Genomic DNA, 23,875 nt, shown 5'->3' with positions numbered 1-23,875 from the left:
CGAGCTCCACCACTCCGTCAGGCAAGCAACCCATTGATCATTTCGATACAAACCCATCTTCTCGCTTCTGCTCTCGTTTACTGCATTAAGACAATGCGATTCAAACTGTTGTGTGTTGCGGTAGTTGAACCCACTTTCCTTTGCATGACCTATCATTGCCACAGTAACTAGATGAAACCCACTAGCATGTGTAGGAGTTGATTGAGCCATGTTGTGTTCCTACAATGCTATGCTTGCTACGCTTAGAGTTGTGTCAGGTCTGGCTCATCAGGGTGGTGAACTAGAGTGAAAGTGTGTGTGTCGATAATGAGAGTGAAGTTTTGAATACGATTTGGTAAAGGTATCGATGGGAGGGCATGTAGGAGTACATGGTGGGTTGTTTCATTAAGACCGTCCCTAAGAACTGAGATCTGTATGCGTGATTTAAGATTCAGCTACTACCACACATTGGGCCCGAAACCAATGGACCCCCTCGGCTTCTTAATCACCCTTGTCCTCTGTCCAGGAGTTGCACGTAGTTTCTGGTGTTTGTAGTAAGCTGGAGGCCGTGGACAGCGCTGACCAAGGGGTGGGCTGTGATGCGGTAGGCTCGTGGCACGGTGTACCGAGTCGCCCGTTTGGTGTCCGGGAACCCTGGACACATCGTTTGGGGCCGTAAGTGGAAACCTCGGCCGGACTCCCTGCGGATGGAACCTAAATAGGCGATAAACCTGGACTAGAGACTCGAGTGTTTAGGTAGGCTGTGGCCGACACCCACGTTGGGCTTCCGCTTGAAGGTTGCCGAGTACACGTCGTGTAGCGACGATAAGTGGTGAGAGCGTGTGTGACGAAGTACACCCCTACAGGGTATAAAACTATTCGAATAGCCGCGTCCGCTGTAAAGGACTACTTGGTCGCTTATGCAGTTCATAGACAAGTAAATGGATACTACTAAAAGCCTCAAGATAAGTGTGAGTACCGCGGATGGCCCTCTCGTGGGATGACGAGGGAGGATCCACGGTGGGGTATTGAGATGGTGATTAGTGGACTTGTGTGCGAAAACTATTTCACAAGTGGTGTATCGTAGGATAGCTTAGCCAAGAGTCAAAGCTGGCTTGCTGCAATAACCCCACTACCTTCTTGAGAATGAACATGTATAGTAGGAACTGTTGTAAGACTTGCTGAGTACCTTTGTACTCATGTTGCTTCAATTACTGTTTTTAGACGACAACACCGCCCCTTCTGATGGGTTCTACGTAGAACTCGACGACGACGAGTGACTTGCCACCCAGGTGGTGATCTAGGCTTGTGAAGGGCCTACGTAGATAGACAGGCTTCGTCAAGCCTTCTTTCTTTCTAGTGTCTGTACCCAGACAGTTTGCTTCCGCATGTGCTTGTATGATTGTATGACTTGAGTGTTGGGTCATGTGATCCCTATCTATATGAACAAGTTATGTAAGGCTCTCCGGAGCCCTTTAAATAAAGTACTTTGAGTTGTAGAGTTTTGTTGTGATGCCATGTTGTATTTGCACATATCGAGCATATTGTGTGTATGATTGAAATGCTTGGTATGTGTGGGATCCGACAATCTAGTTGTTTATCCTTGGCAGCCTCTCTTATGGGGAAATGTAGTCTAGTGCCTCCTTGAGCCATAGTAGCCCGCTACAGCCCGGTTCACCGGAGTCCTGCTAGCCCAGCACTACTGCTCTGGACACTTGACTGGCTGGCATGTGAATCATATCGTTCCTGTGTCTGTCCCTTCGGGGAAATGTCACGCGGTGACATCCGGAGTCCTGTTAGCCCAGTGCTACAGCCCGGATTCACACGCTGCTGACCGACACGTTCGATGTTGATTCATGTATGCTTGTCCCCATACGTTAGTGCCGCTTTGGGTTCACGACTAGCCATGTCGGCCTGGGTTCTCTGTCATATGGATGCTAGTGACATTGTCATATACGTGAGCCAAAAGGCGCAAACGGTCCCGGGCCATGGTAAGGCGACACCCGTGGGAGTACCGTGCGTGAGGCCGCAATGTTATATGAGGTGTTACAGGCTAGATCGGTGTGACTTGGAATCGGGGTCCTGACACGCCGGCACCGAAGTTGGAGAAGACGTCAGGGACGGCGATGCGGTGCTTCCCCGGTTGCTTGGCTCGGCGTGGACGAAGAGGACGACGATGCGGAGCCTCTGGACATGGCGGAAGGGTGAGGGGGTGGCTCTGGGCACGGCGGCAGCGAACGGCGGCGGCGGTCGCTTTCGGGTGCGTGCGAGACAGAGAACAGAGGAGGGGAAGGAGCTCGGGAGTGAGCGAGAGGGACAAGGGGGCTGCGTGGTGCTGCGAGAGACATCCGGGGGTGGAGGAGGCAGCCAGGCATGGAGGTGGTGGCCGGCGTGTGGCTGCGCGCGCGGGGCACGCGCCCCTGCCTGCTGGCGCGAGGAGGAAGGCGACAGAGGGGGTTGCGGTGGTGGGCTGGACCGGCTTTGCCCAGCTGGGCTACTACAGGGACGGGCCAGGTAGGGCAGGTCAGTCCTTTCCTCTCTCTCTTTTATTTGTTTCTGTTTTCTATTTCTTTCCTCTGTTTTGAATTAGTAACAATACCAACCCATTTTGGAAACTCCTGAAATAATTTGTGGACTCTCTTTGGATTATTCCAGTGACCCACATTTAGTTTCAGAATCATTTGGGCACTTAAATATTTATAGTATTTAAATGCCCAAAGTCAAATAAAATATGATTTAATTCAAAAATCCAAAAATGATCTAAGGGTGTATTCATCATTTTTGGCAGAGGTTTCCACCTTAACCAGAAATCATGAACTTTTCTTAGGGACATTTTGGGTTTATTGAAAAGATTTTAATCCATCCTAGTTGAGTTGATTTAATGCTAGGGTTTGAACATCCCCATTTCAAGTTTCTTTCAAATATTAAACATGATGCACACATGAAGCTAGCCTAGTGCATTGCCAGAAGCAAGGGATGTGACAACTCACCCCCACTAAACAAAAATCTCGTCTCGAGATTCAAGCGTATGGTAAGATGAAAGGGGAACGCAAACTAACATAATCTTCACGATCTAATTGTTCTTCTCGAAGATGTTGATTCATTGCATCATCTTGATCTTGACATCTTTTCTTTCGAGAGCTTCATCCAACTATGATGACGGAAGAGAGGGAAACTCTACAGGATTGATCTTCTCGAAGATCGAGCTATACAAGATCAACTCACGGAATGAGATGTTGAAACATCTCGAGTTGAGACACAAAACACATCGAGAGGGATGGAAGAACAAACGATGAGGTTTGATTTGGTGGGAAACAATCCCACGCTTAGATAATATGGTGCATGGGTTCCAAACCAGCGAGGAGTTAATTGCCATGACTCCATAACGGGGCACCTTAAGAAAGGTGACTCGTAGAATTATTCCCTTAAGTGGCAAAAAGAATTACTTTTGATACAAAGATCGTTGAAACTCTTTATACCAGCCTAAGGCAATTACAAACGATCGTGTGAACGAATTCGAAAGAATGGCATACTCATACTAGAAGGAATGATGTGGACTACCTTGTTGAAGACAACACCATGGATGATTTTGCTTATCATCGGGGATGGATGGGACCCATAGTAGGACCACTTTTGAAGACGATCCTAACAGTAATTACTTAGGTGCAAGCTGGGAACAAAATGCAAATGCTGGGTATGATTCTGGTAACTGGGGATAACTCAACGAGAGTGATTCCACCGTTGAATGGTTCTAGCATAATCGAGGAAACCGAGAGCACAAGGACCCCTAAGGATCACTTCTAGAATAAGTTGCGCTAAATCCTCATGGAGAAGATGGTTAAATAGCTCAATCAAGATACCACAATGATAGACCTCCCGGCTAGGTGTGTCGGCCAGAACATCAACCTTGTCGGGACCTACATCATAATCCTGGAAAAGTTCCAACCGTCATATCTGCCTGAGATTCAGATCTAGTTGGTAACAGGATATTCCAGACTCATCGAGTCTAGAAGAAAATGAAGGTTTGCAACACAAATCGACGAGATGACGTTGCGAGATTCTCGGGAAATGAGCTACGGTAGCAAGCTCCAAAACATGAGCTGGTTCTGCTACATACATGTGAGCACGTTGTCCCAGACAAGCATGACCACATAGTAGTCTTACAATGAAACACTACCGAGTTCCGATGGGGAACCCTCATCAAGGATATCGAAGTCTTGACGCAAGTCCATGGATTAGATCGCAAGCATAGACTCCTCTTCCTTGAACAAGTCAATCAGGGGCTTGGTGTGCTACGGAATGCATATGGAGTGGAGGTAATTAATCTATCAAACCATGGTATAATTTGCACATGCATGACTGACTTGGGATGATTCTGAAGGAAGCAAAAACAATCTTTCTCGAACTCACGGCGACAACTTGCACCAAATGCACATGAATTCGAGGAAGTCACTACTTTCATCCAAACATATACTTCATGAACAGAGCATGAAGAAAATTCTTACACAATTTCCCAACACTAGCTGGATGTTCAACACGAATCATGGAGGAGACAAAATGCTGCTGATGGGCTAAACAGCAACTCATCGGAATTTCCACATCACTGGACTTCCACCATCATGTGAACATGATGATAGCATTGGTCAGACCAAAAGATGTAATGGTGTATGCTCGAGGAATCAACCACGAGTAAGACAACATTATGAACATCGTTTGTTCTGATTTGATTTGATATTAGCCCATACTCAAATAAAAGTTTGGTTAAGATGATAGGTCCATTAATTGATCACGACGACCAATCGATGAAGAAATCATCTTTCTACAACAACACGCACACACAAGAGATATCCTTTGGAAAGAACTAAGTCAGGCAAGCTTTTATCTTCCAAATCTCCAAGTTGTTGTTTAGCTTAACCAACTAGCTCAAGGTATCCAACACAGATTCTTGGAGAAAGAGTGGTTTATAGGAAAACCATTTGATCACGAGCTCAACATAGCAGTCAGGTGACAACCTGGAGATACTTCTGAGAAGATATTCGGAAAATCACGAACCACCGATATGTTACTAAGCTCGAGAACAATCTTGCTTTTCAGGGCAAGACGATATGATCAACTGAGCAAGGGTTTGACAAAAATCCTAACTCATTGATTGAAGAGTGCACCAAAAATAAGGACTAGGTAGCACGATCAATCTTAGGATGATGATTCAATAACCAGCACGCTAAGAATGAGAGTATTGCCATTAACTACCAAGCAACGAGTTGCTCAGAGTATTGATTTCACACGTCACGGTTCACTTGTCGGTATTCCGGTTGTGACAACACGGACCGACGAATGAATAATGATGGCGAGAAGTATCACTGCGTCAAGAATTCATAAGAGGTGGTGCAATTCTCATGACACTCTTGACATAAAGATGGTAACGCTCCAAGGTAGAGCAGAGCAAAAGCTGGATTGGCATTTTGGTCTGCGGAATACAATTGCTTTGACCCAATCCTAGATATGGACGACGTTCTGGAGTTTGTTTCTCCTAGTCATCCTGAAATACAACGGCTTGACGGACCACAAGGATAGTACGCATCAATAACACGGATGTAAAACTAGTCCTGACTATCAATTGATAGACAGAGGTCAGAATACAACTAAAGAGAGACAACTCAAAGGGACATATGGTTTTCTGAGTTGCGGATGCATAGATTTAGTATGTCAACAAGTTCCACATATTTCTTCCAGATAATCCATGCAGAAAGGTAGGACTGGCAGATTCACAATGCAGAATGGAGAAATCATCAAGAGCACTCTGGTTGTGATCTTTTGGGTCAAAGGAACTTCTGCCATATTGGTTAATGGTATTGGAAGAATGATAAACCACGAACCTCGAGGACTATCGCAAGGTTACTAATATCCTAAAGGAACTAGCAAACACTATCAACATGAAGTAAGTAGGGTGAAGCTCGGGTTCAAAATCCCAGGAATAGAATGCCTACTAACTAATAACAGCATGGGATGCTTTCGAGAAAGGTGGCCAAAATCATAACACTAGGAACACAAAACATGGCTAGATTATTAGGTGATCCTCTAAGACACCTAGGGTCGTAATAATAACTCCAACATATATACCGAGGCAATAGAGTGCCTCAACGCACCGGTAGTGTGCTTAATCTGGCCCAAAGGGACGCAAAAACAGAGGGAAAGGATTTTGCAAATGCATCAGATTGTTTAGAAACCTGGGATGACTCGGACAACATAACGGCTGTAAATGCTCAAAAAGATTTGAGACATCCTGCAAAAATGGTGGCATAACCATTCAGAATCACAATATCAAGGTTCCGAGATCAACTGTCAACACATGGAAGTAGTAGAAACTGAACTGAGGCTTGAAACTATCAATTCTATAAGTCTATGGATTAGTAACACGTCATCCTGATAGATAGATGAGAAGGCCTAGTTCTTAATCCCCGTAGGAAAGAAAAGGTTGACTTAGATTAGAAGGCATAAGGTAAAGGAGTAAAAAGAGCCTTATGTTCCATTCCACAATCAATTCCCTTACATAACTAAAGCATTTCTAGACTCAACTTCGACTAGTTTGGCTTGGTAATCCTACAGGCAGTCAGGCTCTGATACCAAAGCTGTCAGGACCGCGATTCCAAGTCACATCGATCTAGCCGGTAACACCTCAATATCACTTTGCGGCCTCACGCACGGTATTCCCACGGGTGTCGCCTTACCATGGCCCGGGACCGTTTGCGTCTTTTGGCTCACGTATATGATAGTGTCGCTAGCATCCATATGACAGACAACCCGGGCCGACATGACTAGTCGTGAACCCAAAGTGGCACTAACTTACGGGGACAGGCATACATGAATCAACATCGAGCATGTCGGTCAGCAGCGTACGAATCCGGGCTGTAGCACTGGGCTAACAAGACTCCGATGAACCGGGCTATAGCAGGCTAGGTAGGACTCCGGATGTCACCGCGTGACATTTCCCCGAAGGGACAGACACAGGAACGAAGTGAATCACATGCCGGCCAGTCAAGTGTTCCGGAGCAGTAGTGCTGGGCTAGCAGGACTCCGGTGAACCGGGCTGTAGCGGACTACTATGGCTCATGGAAGCACAAGACTACATTTCCCCATAAGAGAGGCTACCAAGGATAAACAACTAGGCTGTCGGATCCCACACATACCAAGCATTTCAATCATACACACAATATGCTCGATATGTGCGAATACAACATGGCATCACAACAAGACTCTACGACTCAGAGTATTTATTCATTAGGCTCCGAAGAGCGATATATTACAAACATGGGTCTCATGACCTAACATTCAGAGCATACAAGTCAAAGCACATGCGGAAGCTTAACATGTCTGAGTATAGACATCTATAAATGAAAAAGGCTGAGAAGCCTGACTATCTACCAGATCCTGCCGAGGGCACAAGATCGTAGCTGAGGTATCAAGCTAAACGTCGAAGTCCACATGGAACTACTAGCGAGACTGACGTCTCTCTGCAAAACATAAAATAGGCAAACATGAGTACAATTGTACCCAGCAAGACTTACATCAGAACTATCTACATATGCATCGGTATCAACAAAGGGGGTGGTGGAGTTTAACTGCAGCAAGCCAGCTTTGACTCGGTGGCTATCCTGAACTACGACTGCAAGTAACTCTTTTGAGGTGGCGCACACGAGTCCACAAATTCACCATATCAATACACCACTATGGATTCGCTCCCGTCTCCCTACGAGGACGCCATCCATAGCACTCACGCTTATCTTGCGTATTTTAGAGTATCCACTTTCACTTGTCTATGAACTGTTATAGGCAACCCAGAAGTCCTTTACCGCGGACACGGCTATTCGAATAGATGATGTTAACCCTGCAGGGGTGTACTTCTTCACACATGCTCTCGCCACTTACCACCATGTACACGTCGTGTTCCTCGGCAACCTACAAGCGGAAGCCTGGCGAGGGAGTCGGCCATGACCTGACTAACCACACAAGTCTCTAGTCCAGGTTTATCGCCTATTCAGGTTCCATCCGCAAGGAGATCCGGCCGGGGTGTCGCTCACGGCCCCAAATGATGTGTGGAGGGTTCCCAAGCCCACCTCGACGGATGGATCTACGCTTGGTACACCGTGCCACGGTGCCTAGTCTGTCCCAAGCCCACCTGTACCGGGTACCACTTGGTAGACTACTAACACAACCTACAAACACCACAAACTAGTTGCAACTCCGGGACAGAGATCAGGTTGATTAATAAGTCGAGAGGGGTCGAGTTACCGGAACCCAATGTGTGGTAGTAACTGTTCATGGATCACAAACACAGAACTCAGTTCCTGAGGACGGTTTCAATGAGACAACCCACCATGTACTCCTACATGGCCTCTCACCGCTACCTTTACCAAATCGTGTTCACACACTTAGCTCTCAACAGTAGGACATGTTCACAACTTTCCAATTCATTCCTGATGAATCAGACCTGACACAACTCTAAGCAATAGCAGGCATGACAAACAAGCATGAATGAGTAGGCACATCAGGGCTCAAACAACTCCTACTCATGCTAGTGGGTTTCATCTATTTACTGTGACAATGACAGGTCATGCAGAGGAAAGGGGTTCAACTACCGCAGCAAGTAACAGATGAAACATTGTTGTCCTAATGCAGTAAAAGAGAGAAGGAGCGAGAGAGTGGGATTGTATCGAAATGAACAAGGGGGTTTTGCTTGCCTGACACTTCCGAAGATAGTATAGCTCTTCATCGGTGTCATCGATCGCATCGTCGAAGCAACGTCTACTGAGAGGGGACAACACCGGCAAACAGAGAAGAAACACGATCAATGCAAATGCAAAATATGATGCATGCTATGACATGGCAATATGAATGTGTTTTGAGCTAATGCAACTAGCAACATGTTAAATGGAGTTGGTTTGAACCTTAGGTTCAAATTCAAACTTCATATGTGGAAATTCAAATGCCATTTACATGATTTGTCCTAAACAGCAGCCATAAATTGTTCTAACATGCATGAAAATGGTACAGATGGATAGATTGGATTTTTCTGATCATTTTTCATATATAAATCTTCGCATTCTGAGCTATAGATTATTTTCTATGATTTTTTGAAGTTTGTGGTATTTTCTGAAATTTCCTGTATAAACATAATTCTAGTAATTAAATTACTGCATCAGCACTACGTCAGGATGATGTCAGCAAGTCAACAGCGGCTGGACCAGGTCAAACCTGACCAGTGGGACCCACTGGTCAGTGACCCAGTGTCCGTTAGTGACACAGACAGGTGGGTCCGGTCAACGGCCTCGTCAACGAGGTCAACGCCGATGCGTGGGGCCACTGTGCTTAACTTAAACTAAACAGGGGTTAACCCATGGTTAGTTAAGGCGTGGGGCCCATATGTCATCGACACGCGACACTAACTAAACGTGATTAGCATCTAGACTAATGGTGCCACGTCAGCCACCGGAGACCAGCCGGCGGCGACCAGAGAACACGGCGGGGCACGCCGGACTTGCGCTAGAGGCGTCAGCTTGGCGCGCTGAGGGCACCAGGGGATAGCCCTTGATCTTGCGCATCCAAAGGACCAAGTGGGAGGTCGCGGGGTCACCGGAATTCATGCCGGCGACAAGCTTTGGCGGCGGTGGTGTTCGGTGGTGCACGGGCGCATCGCTACGGTGTATCAGTGAGCAAATGGAGAGGCTGGGCAGCACCTGCTAGGCACGGGGAGCACTAAGAGCAGCACGGTGAGGCCAGGGGAGCACGGAGGCTATGCGTGCAGCAGCAATGGCGGACAGCGGCTTCGGTGGTCGTGGGGAACGGTGCTAGGGCATGGGGGCGAGCATTGTGAGTTAGGGGAGAAGGTAGGTGGCTCATGGTGAGTCGGCTGGTGCAGACGGCGGGGCCGGGGAAGCTCTGGACAAGACGAATCAAGCGGCGGGGATCGCCGGCACCGAAGTTGGAGAAGACGTCAGGGACGGCGATGCGGTGCTTCCCCGGTTGCTTGGCTCGGCGTGGACGAAGAGGACGATGATGCGGAGCCTCTGGACATGGCGGAAGGGTGAGGGGGTGGCTCTGGGCACGGTGGCAGCAAAAGGCGGCAGCGGTCGCTTTCGGGTGCGTGCAAGAGAGAGAACAGAGGAGGGGAAGGAGCTCGGGAGTGAGCGAGAGGGACCAGGGGGCTGTGTGGCACTGCGAGAGACATCCGGGGGAGGAGGAGGCAGCCAGGCAGGGAGGAGGTGGCCGGCGTGTGGTTGCGCGCGCCAGGCACGCGCCCCTGCCTACTGGCGCGAGGAGGAAGGCGACAGAGGGGGTCGCGGTGGTGGGCTGGGCCGGCTTTGCCCAGCTGGGCTACTACAGGGACGGGCCAGGTAGGGCAGGTCAGTCCTTTCCTCTCTCTCTTTTATTTGTTTCTGTATTCTATTTCTTTCCTCTGTTTTGAATTAGTAACAATACCAACCCATTTTGGAAACTCCTGAAATAATTTGTGGACTCTCTTTGGATTATTCCAGTGACCCACATCTAGTTTCAGAATCATTTGAGCACTTAAATATTTATAGTATTTAAATGCCCAAAGTCAAATAAAATATGATTTAATTCAAAAATCCAAAAATGATCTAAGGATGTATTCATCATTTTTGGCAGAGGTTTCTACCTTAACCAGAAATCATGAACTTTTCTTAGGGACATTTTGGGTTTATTGAAAAGATTTTAATGCATCCTAGTTGAGTTGATTTAATGCTAGGGTTTGAACATCCCCATTTCAAGTTTCTTTCAAATATTAAACATGATGCACACATGAAGCTAGCCTAGTGCATTGCCAGAAGCTAGGGATGTTACAGTAAGGCAGGGATACCTACGTCAGAGGATCCACTTCCACTACTACTCCCTCCTTCCATCTACAGGGCTTAATGCCATTTTTGAGGCTAACTTTGACCAAATGCTAGAGTAATAATATATGACATGCAACTTACACAAAGCATACAGTCAAATTCGTATGTGAAAGGAGCTTCCAATGATATAATTTTCACATTATACATCTCATGTACTATTAATCTTGTCAATAGTGAAAGGCGGTTTTGAAAAACGCATTAGAGCATGGTTAATAAATATAGCCAGCCGATGGCTATAAGGAACTGCCATGTCATCTATAGCCATCATCTATATGCACTCATACAATAGTGTGGGCTATAAGGTTGGCTATTTCCCCCAAAAAAATGTATATAAGGTTGGCTATTGTATTAGGTCTTTTTTCCATCTCCTCTCTATCTCTTTCTTCATATTTATTGTATTTACCTAGGAATGCGTATATAGCTATTCTCTTGCATGAGAGCTCACTCCCCTTACTTTTTCACATCTCTCTCCTCCGCATAGGCAAAAGTGCCATGTAAGTTGGCTCTTAGAATGGCTATTAGGTTGGCTCTAAGCATTTAATATTTGCATGAGCAAGGTATATGATTCGAAGAGAGTTGCATGCATACTATTTTTTCTTGATCTATGTGTTATAGCCGGGCTGTAGAATAAGAGCCCGCTTCACTCTCTCTCCTCTCTTCTCACTACTCCAATTTGTTATAGTCGGGCTGTAGAATAAGAGCCCGCTTCACTCTCTCTCCTCTCTTCTCACTCCTCCAAGTAGGATTTTAATGACATGACAGGTCTTATAGCCTGCTGACTAGGCCTTATTAGACTTGCTCTTAGGCCCTATATAAATGGAAGGAGGGAGTACTATGAGCACCGCATACTCTACTACAGATGTTGTCAGTACTCCACTAGTACTATTGGACAGGGAGCTTAAAAAAGTTACTATTGGACTGGCTATACGTGGTGAAATCCTAGTAGGAAGAGCATGCGCGAGAACAAGCACATTCACGTGGTTGAAAACAAATTGGAAACCATCTCTGTTTGAATACAAATCTAGGAGTACGTACAAATCTAACAATATTGATTGGGCGTTGTTGAATGTTGATACTTTTTCTGTAAGTTTGATCAAAGTAGAGATACTTTGACTACACATAAAACTTATATGTAAACTAGAAAGGATCGGAGGGGGTATTTTGTACATTCCAAAGCGACACGAACATTGAACCCTTTATATATGATTTGTGGATGCTATGATCACCGGTTCAAAATTTTGAATCCGCCGTAGGTATCACACATGCACCCACTCGTTTTCTCTCGATTTCATCTCGGGATCCGGAGATCGATCTAAAGAGGACTAGGGTGGGTACAATACGTTTGTTTCACTTATGAACGTACAATATACTCCCTCTGATCCGCACAGACCCCCCCCCCCCGTGGGTCATTTCTATCATAGAAGCAGACCAAACCTTTATCTCTCAACATAAATCGATCTCGTCAAGATGTGTCGGGGCATGAACCGAATGGGATGTCAAAACTAAGATGGGAAGCGACACGTAGTGGAGGCAAAGTGAAACTTTAAACGAACCGTTTGTTTGTATGCATGTCGGACAAATTACAACATTGGAAATACAAGCATGGTCTAGGCCCACATGCGAATGATACTCGGTGGAATGTTCAAATGAGGCATGCGGCAGGATGGACTCGACTAGAGGGCGGCATGATCGATGGAGAAGAGGGTTGGAGAGGAATGAGAAATAAGCAACACCGCATGATTATACTTGAACGGCTCAAATAAACAATAAGTTGTCCCGTTTTCCCTTCCGTCTTGGTCACGGAGTATTATACTCCCTCTGTTTTTATTTTCTCTGCATATTAGGTTTGACTGAAGTCAAACTTCATAAAATTTGACCAAATTTATAGAAAACTAGCAAGATGCCCGTGCGTTGCATGAAACATCAAGATCTTGTGTTAGAAAAGGATGAACGAGGGAAGGCCTTACCTGCAAATGTGGAGAGGAGTGCGGGTAAATTGTCATAGTTTCCTTCCTATCCGTTAGATATAGATCGGACGGCCTATATTGCAGGATGGCAGGCACACCATCATCACCAACTCTTCTTTTTATCTACACTAGCAAGATGACCGTGCATTGCACGGAACATCAAGATGCATTTGTATGAGTAGTTTATCTTGTGGGAGAAAAGGATGAATGCGGGAAGGCCTTATTTGCAAATGTGGAGAGGGGTATGGGTATCTTTTTGGAAAATTGCCACAGTTTCCTTCTGATCCGAGATATAAATCGAACGGACTAGTAAAAAAACAAAGATGGTGATGCTGGTGTGCCTGCCATCCTGCAATATAGGCCGTCCGATTTATATCTGACGGATAGGATGGAAACAATGGAAATTTTGCAAAAAGGTACCCACACACCTCTCCACATTTGCAAATAAGGCCTTCCCTCGTTCATCCTTTTCTCTCACAAGATAAACTAGTCATACAAAAGCATCGTGATGTTACGTGCAACGCACGGGCATCTTGCTAGTAAGAGTAGAAATATGAAGATTTACGATAGCAAATATATATGATGTGAAAGAATATTCAATAGTGAATCTAATGGTATTGATTTGTTATTGTTGTTGGGGAACGTAGCAATAATTCAAAATTTTCCTATGTGTCACCAAGATCAATCTAGGAGATGCTAGCAACGAGAGAGAGGGAGTGCATCTTCATACTCTTGAAGATCGCTAAGCGGAAGCGTTACAAGAACGCGGTTGACGGAGTCGTACTCGCGGCAATTCAAATCGCGGAAGATCCGATCTAGCGCCGAACGGACGGCGCCTCTGTGTTCAACACAAATACAGCCCGAGGACGTCTCCTCCTTATTGATCCAGCAAGGGGAGAGGAGAAGTTGAGGGAGAACTCCAGCAGCACGATGGCATGGTGGCAATGGAGCTGGTGGTTCTCCGGCAGAGCTTCGCTAAGCACTACGGAGGAGGAGGAGGAGTTGGAGGAGGAGAGGGCTGCACCAGGGGAAGGGTGTGGCTGCCCACCCACCCGCTCACTATATATAGGGGGAAGGGGAGAGGGGGCCGGCCCCTCTAGATGGATCTAGAGGAGGAGGCGGCGGCCAGGGGAAACCCTAGATGGGTTTGGGCGCCCCCACTCCTTAGGAAACATGCCCCCAAGCCGGGAGGGGCGGCTGCCCTAGGGGTGGCGCCCCGACCTCTCCTGGTTATGTCATAGGTGTTGGGAGGGGCGCACAGCCCCTTAGTGGGCTGGTTTGCCCCTTCCCCTTGGCCCATAAGGCCCCCCAACGCTTGCCGGGGCCTCCGAAACCCCTTTCGGACATGCTGGCCATAGCCTGGTACCCCCGGAAAAATTCCGGACTCCAATACCCTTCGTCCAATATACCAATCTTCACCTCCAAACCATTCCGGAGCTCCTCGTCATGTCCGGGATCTCATCCGGGACTCCGAACAACCTTCGGTAACCACATACTATTTCCCATAACAACTCTAGCGTCACCGAACCTTAAGTGTGTAGACCCTACGGGTTCGGGAACCATGCAGACATGACCGAGACACCTCTCCGGCCAATAACCAATAGCGGGATCTGGATACCCATATTGGCTCCCACATGTTCCACGATGATCTCATCGGATGAACCACGATGTCGGGGATTCAATCAATCCCGTATACAATTCCCTTTGTCCATCGGTATGTTACTTGCCCGAGATTCGATCGTCGGTATCCCAATACCCCGTTCAATCTCGTTACCGGCAAGTCTCTTTACTCGTTCTGTAATGCATGATCCCATGGCCAACTCATTAGTCGCATTGAGCTCATTATGATGATGCATTACCGAGTGGGCCCAGAGATACCTCTCCGTCATACGGAGTGACAAATCCCAGTCTTGATTCGTGCCAACCCAACAGACACTTTCGGAGATACCTGTACTGCACATTTATAGCCACCCAGTTACGTTGTGACGTTTGGTACACCCAAAGCATTCCTATGGTATCCGGGAGTTGCACAATCTCATGGTCTAAGGAAACGATACTTGACATTAGAAAAGCTGTTAGCAAACGAACTACACGATCTTGTGCTATGCTTAGGATTGGGTCTTGTCCATCACATCATTCTCCTAATGATGTGATCCCGTTATCAATGACATCCAATGTCCATGGTCAGGAAACCATAACCATTTATTGATCAAGGAGCTAGTCAACTAGAGGATTACTAGGGACATGTTGTGGTCTATGTATTCACACATGTATTACGGTTTCCAGTTAATACAATTATAGCATGAACAATAGACAATTATCATGAACAAGGAAATATAATAATAACCATTTTATTATTGCCTCTAGGGCATATTTCCAACAGTTGTATATTTTATTATTTATGTCTATAAACATTGTCAAAGTTTAAAATTTTGAATTTGAGCAAAGCTAAAATGCGGAGTAAATAAAAACAGAGGGAGGACGCAGGGACTAGTATAGTTACTACTACCGGAACATGGTAAGTTGGACCCCTAAATGCGGGCGCGGACCGGGCACACCTCAATTATTCTTTCAAACAGTGGGACACCTACATTTAGCACACCATCCGGCTACTTAATCAAGTGTTATGGTTCACTACTTGAAAAGGAAAACGGTGGTACCGTACTCAAAACCACAACACTTGGGGCTATGGTAAGAACTTGGTATTGTACCACATTTGAGCCAGGGCACAAAAACCACCTATTCTGCGCCTAATGCGCAACGCGGAGCATTGACACTTGAATATGGCTGGGAAAACAGGGAAACTGGCATGTGGGGCACACCTGTCAGGACGACGTGGCGCAGACTAGTCCAATGGAGGAGCTGGCCCACGACCTCCTCACCACCGGCAACCGTTCATGTGGGTCGTGGGGGCCAGCAACGTGGCGCAGCTCCAGCACCGCCTCTGGACAGGGAGACCGCAGTGAGCAACACGCTCATCATCGCTGGACACGGTCGATTTCAGTGTGCCGAGGGTGGCGTTAGCGCTGTGGCACGACTAGCAGATCAACACCCGACTCGTCGAGGATGCACGGGGCGCCGAAGTGCGCACGTGTCGCGACGCGTCCGTGGAGTGGTGTAGCGTGGCCAACTGCATCCCCAGGACCTGAGACCATGCTGGGTCATCTTGCTTTTTCAATGACATGTGGGGTCGCTTGTGAGAAAAGGGCATCTCCAACGTTGCCACGACCGCAGCTGATACCCTGGCACACCAAAAATCCCTCGTCCCTCGCGCCATCGCGCGGTGCGTTCCCAGCCGGCGCCAGCTGCCCACATTCATGCCGTCCGTCCGTATGCCGTCGTTTAGAGGCTGGGTGCCCGAGGAACCAACTCCGGCGACTTAATGACGCGCCCGGACGCTTTGGCCTCACCGGAATGCGCTACTTAAAGCGGCAATGCCCAGCTAACCTCCACACCATAGTGCATCGTCCTGCTACCTGGCACCACATCTGGCATGACCGCGAGCGCGAACGCTCTGCGGGAGAGCTTTGTCTTCGGGGATGAAGCACGAGGTCGCCGCCCTCACTTAAGTCGCCGCTCGCAACGCAATAGCGGCGTAGCCGGACGCGGACGCGACCACACAAGCGGTGGGCACGATGGCGGCCTACGACGGGAGCACCGTCAGCCACGCGTCCTACTTGCCGCCGTCCAATGTCCGGCACCGCCGAGGTCGGGGACTCCTCCGAGGATGAGTAGGGCATGGGAGGCGGCAGGGCATGGTGTGCCAACTGGTTGGTCCGTCTCCCATGTTCTACTCATCCTCGCCAGAGACCGCACCTTCGTCTTGAACCCCGCCCCCGTACATGGAGATCGTAGATGGAGGACGTCCGTCGCCGCCGTATAATAGGTTTAGGGTCGGGTTTCTTTTATTTTTCTGTCCTACAAAAGTTAGAAATGTAATGAAAATCTGCCGTGTTTGCATTAATCTCAGCCGGTGTATATGAACTTTCACAAAAATATATTATATTGTAGGAGTACTAGCAAGATGCCCGTGCATTGCACGGAACATCAAGATCTTGTGGGAGAAAAGGATGAACGAGGGAAGGCCTTATCTGCAAATGTGGAGAGGAGTGCGGGTAAATTGTCATATCCGTTAGATATAGATCGGACGACCTATATTGCAGGATGGCAGGCACACCTTCATCACCAACTCTGCTTTTTATTGAACCGAGACAAAGCTAACATGCAAAGTAAATAAAAACGTAGTGTCTACATACACAATTTACCTTAGGCACTCCAATAGTACGTCCACTACTCATTCACGCATCTCACATCTTTCTACATCTACGGGAACCTACGAAAGGGTTAACTTAAATTGCCCCTCTCTATCTCCTCCCTGATTTTAATGGTGGTGGGCCCCTCCCTCCCCCAATCTACAATCAACAGCTCACACGTTTCACATTACGTTAATTACGTAACTGGGATTATGTAGGTGTAGCATTACGCGTCATAAAAAACCCAACTAAACCAACCTCCCAGCATATCGCGCGGGAAAAGACCCGGCCGCGCCATTTTAGTCGGGATTACTGGATTACTAGTAGTAGTATCGATGGATCACGCGAAGCACCAAGTTTTTTTAGGGGGCGAAGCACCTTGTTTAAAAGGAAAAAAAGGCGGTACACTCACAGCACCCCTGTCGCGGTCGCATTGCACCCCACACACGTTCGGTCCTGCACACGGCTCACGCAAACGGAACACGCTTCGGCTTGCCTCTTTACTGACACGTGGGACTGCACTTGGAAAAACCGACCATGCGCCAAACTCCCCCCGTCCACCGCGCGAAATCCCCCCCCCCCCAAAAAAAATCCCCCCAAATCACAAATTCAACCGCCCTTCGGCCAACTAACCAATAATATTATCCAAACCCCCCTCCCCCATCCCCATCCACTCCATTCACTCTGACAAAGCCGCCCTCCCCACCGCGCTGATACGTCGGCGCCGCAGTTCGTCGAGGGGACGCACGGCGATCCTCTCGCTCCCACAGTACGCTCTCATAGACTATGGTCCTCTAGCCGCGCCGCCACCGCTGGCGACGTTCTTGTGGAGGCACACGGCGGTCAGCACCGCCACCGTTGGCGACGTTCATGTGGAGACGCATGGCGGTCAGCTTCTCCCACGGTACGCGCATTCTAGACAGAGCCCCGTGCATGTTGGTGTAGTGCTGAATGTTAGCTGATAGACGCTGTTAATCTCACTGTTTGCCGAAGTAGTTTACAGTCAATATGCTCTACTTAAGAAGCTTCCTTGCCCTGTTCTGCACTCAACCTGCTTAGCTGAGATGGCATGCCAAGGCCGATTAGTTGCTAAAATATCCTGCCATATATTTATTGTGACGTAGATTGCCATGGTCTAGTAGCCAATCTATTAGGTGAAATAACTCTACACTGTTTTATACTCGATCTTTGTTGCTGCGATGGCCTTCGATAGTTCGATGGTTGTGTGCTCGGCCTCATTGACTGCTGAAACAGCCTGCCATAATTTAGCACTCAAATCTGTTTGCTGAATTAGCTTTAAATATATTTTGTTACTTAGATCTGCTCGTCCAAATATCTTGCCATAGCTTTAGACATCGACCTAGATCTTTTTTCTGGACATCATAAAAAAGCATATATGTTTTTCCTGTAATATCTAGTAGAAGAACTAATTTGTATGTCTAACAGATGGACAGGACTTGGATAACTTCTGCTCGAAGATTCTCCGCTGCATATGTCGAGGGGGTTGAAAACTGCACGAACTTTATCAGAGCTGAGTGCGGTGGTCCAAAATCAGATGTGCTCTGCCCGTGTAGCAGTTGTATGAATTCAGTTACAAGACACCAGTCAACTATGCAAAATTATCTACACTTGTATGGGATGTCGGTCACATATACTAGGTGGGTTCATCGTGGTGAAGCTGTGAACGTCAATGTTACTGACTACGTGGAAGCAGCAGATCACCATCTTGATCTGCCTGATGCTCAGGTGGAAGAGGAGGAGGAGGTGGTGGTGGCGGAGCCAGTGAGTTTGACCAACGTTGAAACAATGCTACGAAAAGCTCGTGCATTTCGTGAACTTTCACCTGCAGAAGAAAAATGGTGGGCCCGCATGTTGGAACAATGCAAAGTGGTTGTCACGCCAGGAAATAAGTTGTTAGTATTCTCAGCTATGGTCACCTTTCTTCAGGTGAAGACGTCTGAGTCGGTGTCAAAACCAGCGGATCTCGGGTAGGGGGTTATTTACCCAGGTTCGGGCCCTCTCTCTGGAGGTAATACCCTACTTCCTGCTCGATTGATCTTGATGAATATGAGTATTACAAGAGTTGATCTACCGCGAGATCGTAATGGCTAAACCCTAAAAGTCTAGCCTGTATAACTATGGTAATGAGTATATCCCCCCTCCAGACTAAGTCCTCCGGTTTATATAGACAACAGGAGGATCTAGGGTTACACAAGGTCGGTTACAAAGAAGGGAATCTACATGTTTGATCGCCAAGCTTGCATTCCATGCCAGGGAGATTCCTATCCGGACACGGGTGCAGTCTTCTTCTTCATATCTTCGCAGCCCATCAGTCCGGCCCATGGCTAACAGGCCGGACGCCCGAGGACCCCTTAGTCCAGGACTCCCTCAATCTAAGCGGACGGCCAGCAAATCTTTCGATGTGATGTTGGCTGCTTTCCGCAAAGCTTTCCCAGATGCGTCTGAGCTGCCACACACCTACAGTAAAATGAAGAATTTCCTTCGTGCAGTTGGAATTGGATATAATATGATCCATGTTTGTAAGAATAATTGTGTTATGTTCTGGAAGGATTATGCCAACTTAAGTGAATGCCTGAAATGCAAATCATCAAGATGGAAAGATGGCGATGCTATGAAGAGGATTCCTCATAATGTTCTGAGACATTTTCCAATTACACCAAGATTGCAGAGGTTGTTTCATGATGCTGAAACAAGAGAGGATGTACTGTGGCATTCTAGGAACCAGGAGTACAGATATCAGAATGTAATGAGCCATCCATCTCATGGTAGTGAGTGGAAAAGCTTCAATTAGAAACACAAAAAACTTTGCTGCTGACCCGAGAAACATTAGACTTGGCTTAACTTCAGATGGATTTAACCTATTTGGCCACTAGAGCGCCACATATAGCAAGTGGCCTGTGCTTGTTATCCCTTACAACATGCCTCCAAATGTGTGCACCAAAGAATCAAACTACATGATGGCCTTGCTCATCCCAGGTCAAAAAAGTCCTGGAAAGGATTTTGATTTATTCTTGGAGCCTCTTGTGGAGGAACTTCAATAGCTATGGAGGGGTGTTCTCACTCGAGACCTATATAGCAGCCCACCAGCTGATTTCTTTCTGCGTGCCGTTATAATTTGGTGCATACATGATTATCCGGCTTTGGGCACTACATCAGGGCGAACGACACATGGTTACAATGCATGTGTTCGCTGTGACAGGAATCCACAGTCATACGCAATACTTAGCAAGATCTGTTACATTGGACACCGCCGTTTCCTTGCCAAGGACAAGCCGCGTCTCACGAATTACCGAATACATGTGTTCAATGCAAAACATGAAAACCATTATTCGCCAAAGAGGCTCACCGCCGATGAGTTGCAAGTAGAATTAGAGAAGGTCAGGCGTATTACACCGGGAAACCATCCTGGTAATGGTAGCGGGAAAAGGAAGCGTGCCAGGGCAGAAGAGAAATTATTGTTTACCCGCAAGTCCACTTTGTGGGACTTGGAGTATTGGAAAGATTTGGTTCTGCGGCATAATCTTGATGTGATGCACATCGAGAAAAATATATGTTATAGCATTATCGGCACAATTCTTAATATTGAAGGCAAGACGAAAGATACCTTAAAATCTAGGATTGATTTGACACACCTGGGTATCAGAAAGGATTTGCAGGTGGAAGATGAAGGTAAACCACGGGATATGGCACCAGCTGTGTACGTCTTGGGCAAGGTAAAAATAAAAGAATTCTGCGAGGTCCTGTCACGTGTGAGATTCCCACATGGATTTGCTTCCAACCCTTAAAGGAGAGTCAGTGCAGATGGAAACAAGGTACAAAGGTTGAAAATTCATGACTGCCACGTCCTACTTCAAAGGGTTTTACCTGTTATCCTTAGAGGATTGGGCCGCCCAGACTTATATAGAGCAGTTGCGGAGATGGGACCATTCTTCAGGGAACTCTGCAGTAGAAATATCAGGGTAGATGCTTTGGAGCGTCTTAGAGATAAGATACCAACTATCCTATGCAACCTCGAGAAGATATATCCTCCAGCCTTCTTTGATGTGATGGTGCATTTGGCTGTTCATCTACCTGATGAGGCACTACTTAGAGGTCCAGTACAGTATGGCTGGATGTACCCTATTGAAAGGCGGCTAGGCACTTTCAAGGGCTATGTTAGGAACAGAGGTAGACCCGAGGGTTCGATTGCAGAGGCCTACATTGCTACAGAAGCATTGACATTCTGCTCAAAATACATTGAAACAGCTGATCAGCTTAACAAAGAGGTGGGTGAAGACAATCCCGGGCTCAATATTTTTGATTATTCTGTTCGAGTTACAGGGAAGAGTCGACAAGAGGACAAACCTAAAGATTTGGACAAAATGGTTTGGTATGTGTTGAATAACTATCCTAAGATACTACCTTATATCAAGTAAGTGCTAAGTACTGCAGCTTAAACATCATCGTCAGATCACGGGTTCCAGCAAAACCCTTAAGGTTCAAACTCTGGGGTGCGCGTGAAGTTCTTTCCCACCTACCGATCCGCGTCCTAACTAGCTAACATCTCAAGCACGAACTCGACGAACTCATAACACAAAAGACACAAGATTTATACTGGTTCCGGCCACCGTTGTGGTGTAATACCCTACTCCAGTGTGGTGGTGGTGGTTTGCCTCTTGGGCTGATGATGAACAGAACAAGGGGAAGAACAGCCTCCTGAGGATGAGGTGTTTTTGTGCTTGGTGTGCTTGTGAGTGAGAGGATGGAAGATCGAATCCCCCCTATCAGTTCGGGTCTCGGTCCGATCGATGCCCCCACTGTGGTGGCTAGTCCTACTTATATAGGCCCTGGTCCTCTTCCCAAATATTAAGCGGGAAGGGATCCCACAACGGCCAGATTTGAAGGGGAACATCTAGTACAGCTTATCCTGACAAAAGTGGTCTTTGCCTACAAAGGCTCTGGTGGTGACGCCGCCTTGGGCTCCATGGTGACCTCTGTCTTGCCGTCCTGCTGGTCTTGGTCTCGTTCCACCGATATGGAAACCTTTGCTTGACGCCTTGGTACTCTGCGCCTGCGCTCGCTCCCTTAGCACCAAAGGGGAAACAAGGACACTAGGCGCGCTGGCGCCCGCCTGATGTTGATCGTCATGGCTCATGTCATGAGAACCTCGCGAGGTTTTCCCTACCTTGTTCTCTCCGCTCCTCGCGAGGCAACCTGGTAGGCGACAGAATGCCGACAGTAGCCCCCGGGCCCTAGGCGCGCTCAGGCTTGGCTTCGACGTGAAGCTAAAGGTCAAGTACGGAGCACCGCGGGCCCCAAAAGCCTACGGCCTCGGTCGATGCATGGCGGTTGATTGGACGTGGGCGTCTCCGCTTCCCCACGCTGCCTCGACAACTGCCCGGGTTCACAAAAGGCTGGCGCAGGCTGTGCTTGCCTTCATTGCTTCCCTTCGCCTTTCTCAGATCCCCTTTCTTGCGCCCTGCCTCCGAAATCCTCAGATCTACATCCATCTTCTTCTGCATCAGTGACTAATGGCGCCGCGCAAGGTCAAGCCTTCCGCATCGCCGGCTTGGTACGAGCCAGCGCTCGATGTGCCCAACGTCTCGGGGAAGAGCATCGCCGCCATGCGCTTGCTGACGGCGCAGGAGACCAACGAGAGGGGGAAGACGGAGCTCCGGCTTGCCTCTGACGTGCCGGAGCCTGAGGGGAGCACGTTCTTCCCCTGCTTCACGAGCAGCATCGCCGCCGGGTTGGTTCCCCCCTTCTCCGACTTCGTCTATGAGGTCCTCGACCACTACGGGCTGCAGGTGATGCATCTTCATCCCAACTCCATCCTTCTCCTGTCCATCTTCGCCTACTACTGCGAGGTGTATCTGGGTGATACCGTCCGTGGCTCTGCTGCGCCACTTCTTCCTCCGTACCACCAACGGTCATATCTCCGGATGTGCCAATTTCATCGCGGCCGGCAAGGCCAACTCGATCTCGAACACCGGGAAGAAAGCCGACAACCACCCGGCCAAATGGGTCATGATGGACGCCAAGTGCATCCACCCGCGCTTGGCATTGCCAACGGAGGCGCCCCAGTCTAACAAGGGGTGGCCTTGTGCAGAGCTCACTGACGAGCGGGCGTCATCGGTGTTGGAGCAGATGAAGACCGACTTGAAACCAAGCAACGCGAAGGCGGCCAAACTGACTAGGGCTATGCTCCTGAGGGAATTCTTGACGATGCACGTTGCTCCACTTCAGGCGTGCACGCGCCCTTTGTGGAGGCTTGGAGATGAAGAAGACAAGATTCGCCTGAGGCCGGATTCCCCGCCTGACGATGAGCTGACTGTTGTCCTGTGCCTCTTGGTTGGGGACAATGAAGAGTACCCGCCGAGCGCCTTCGTTCCCTTGTTCCACCGCAAGGACTGGGAGCCGATCGTGGCCTCCAGGACGACCTTTGACGCGCACGGGCTGGTGCCGCCGGCGCCCACCGGGGCCTTTGCCACACCAAAGCCGGTGGAGATGTCTTCTGACGAGTCCCGCGGGAAGGAGGAAGAGGAGGTGGACTCGAAGGAGACCCCCGAGGAGATGGGAGAAACCTCCCACTTGAGCAAGGCCGTCATCCTCCGCGCCCTGCCAGACGACGCCGAGATCGATGCCCGCCAGGAGGAGGGGGAGCTGCCCCTCATCCCGACAAGGGGCAGATCGTCACTGGTCTCTCGAGATGCTGCCCTTGCCTTGACGCCGCCTGGAGCTGCCTCCAGCCCTTCTGCTGCGC

The sequence above is a fragment of the Triticum aestivum genome, chromosome 2D, assembly GCF_018294505.1.
Source record: "Triticum aestivum cultivar Chinese Spring chromosome 2D, IWGSC CS RefSeq v2.1, whole genome shotgun sequence".
In the NCBI taxonomy this organism is placed as follows: Eukaryota; Viridiplantae; Streptophyta; class Magnoliopsida; order Poales; family Poaceae; genus Triticum; species Triticum aestivum.
Note: the sequence above shows the minus strand (reverse complement) of the source record.